General features: G+C 35.2%; 1 non-coding gene across 1 annotated transcript; it reads right to left on the bottom strand.

Moving 5' to 3' along the window:
- Nucleotides 1-359: 359 nt before the first annotated feature.
- LOC141415150 (U6 spliceosomal RNA) lies at nucleotides 360-466 on the bottom strand. The gene has a single exon (XR_012440164.1). It is a non-coding gene; the product is annotated as a U6 spliceosomal RNA (small nuclear RNA).
- Nucleotides 467-1,795: the final 1,329 nt, after the last annotated feature.

The following is a 1,795-nucleotide window of genomic DNA, read 5'->3' as shown; positions in this document are numbered from 1 at the left end:
ATCTTCAATTTCTGAGATTCTGTCTTCTGTTTGTTCTATTCTGCTGGATTGGCCTTCCATTTTGTTTTGCAGTTCTGTTTCGTTCTTTTTTCTGAGGTTTTCCATATCCTGGCAGTTTTCTTCTTTAATGTTGTCTATTTTTGTCCTGAGTTCATTTATCCATTTATTCATTGTGTTCTCTCTTTCACTTTGGTGTTTATACAGTGCTTCTATGGTTTCCTTTATTTCTTCTTTTGCTTTTTCAAATTCTCTATTTTTATTGTCTTGGAATTTCTTGAGTGTCTCCTGTACATTTTGGTTGACCTTATCCAGTATCATCTCTATAAAATTCTCATTGAGTACTTGTAGTATGTCTTCTTAAAAATATGGAACGCTTCACGAATTTGCGTGTCATCCTTGCGCAGGGGCCATGCTAATCTTCTCTGTATCATTCCAATCTTAGTATATGTGCTGCCGAAGCGAACACTGATCTTTTTGAAGTGTTGTTGAATTCGGTTATTGAGGATTTTTGCATCAATGTTCATTAAGGAGATTGGCCTATAGTTCTCCTTTTTGGAGGTATCTTTGCCTGGTTTTGGGATAAGTGTAATACTGGCTTCATAAAATGTGTTAGGCAATTTTCCTTCCCTTTCAATTTCATGGAAAAGTTTAAGGAGGGTTGGTCTCAGTTCTTCTTTAAAGGTCTGATAGAATTCAGCAGAGAATCCATCTGGTCCTGGACTTTTCTTTTTGGGGAGACTCTTGATTGCTGCTTCAATTCCATTTTGTGTTATAGATCTATTCAGGTGATTAATTTCCTCTTGGTTCAGTTTTGGATGATCATATGTATCTAGAAATCTGTCCATTTCTTTTAGATTTTCAATTTTATTTGAATATAGGTTCTCAAAGTAGTCTCTGATGATTTCCTGGATTTCCATTGTGTTTGTTGTAATCTCCCCTTTTGCATTCCTGATTCTACTAATTTAGGTTTTTTTCTCTCCTCATTTTTTCATGTTTGCCAGGGATCTGTCAATCTTGTTTATTTTTTCAAAGAACCAACTTTTTGTTTCATTAATTCTTTGTATGGTTTTTTTGGTTTCTATTTTGTTGATTTCTGCTCTTATTTTTATTATTTCTCTCCTTCTGCTTGTTTTGGGGTTTGCTTGTTCTTGTTTTTCTAGGAGTTTGAGATGTAGCATTAGGTCATTGATTTGGGATCTTTCAGTCTTTTTAACATATGCACTCATGGCTATAAACTTTCCTCTCAGGACTGCCTTTGCTGTGTCCCATAGTTTCCGGTAGGTTGTGTTTTCATTTTCACTGTCTTCCAGGAACCTTTAAATTTCCTCTTTTATTTCATCAATGACCCATTGTTCATTAAGCAATGAGTTGTTAAGTTTCCAGCTGTTTGCATGTTTTTTGTCTTTACTTTTGTTGTTGAGTTCTAGTTTTATTGCATTGTGAGCAGATAGAATGCATGGTATAATTTCTATTTTCTTATATTTGCTGAGGCGTGCTTTGTGCCCTAGGATATGATCTATTTTGGAGAAGGTTCCATAGGCTGCTGAGAAGAATGTATATTGTGTAGAGGTTGGATGAAGTGTTCTGTAGACATCAACTAGGTCCATTTGATCTATTGCATATTTTAGATCTTGGATTTCTTTATTGAGTTTTTGTTTGGATGACCTATCTATTGATGATAATGGGGTGTTAAAGTCTCCCATGACCACTGTGTTGGAGTTAATATATGCTTTTAGGTCCTTCAAGGTATGTTTGATGAAATTGGGTGTGTTGACATTGGGTGCATATAGGTTGA

Source organism: Castor canadensis, chromosome 12 (genome assembly GCF_047511655.1).
Source record: "Castor canadensis chromosome 12, mCasCan1.hap1v2, whole genome shotgun sequence".
NCBI classification, from domain to species: Eukaryota; Metazoa; Chordata; class Mammalia; order Rodentia; family Castoridae; genus Castor; species Castor canadensis.
The sequence above is the reverse complement of the archived record's forward strand: the minus strand, read 5'-3'. Positions and strand labels throughout refer to the sequence as shown.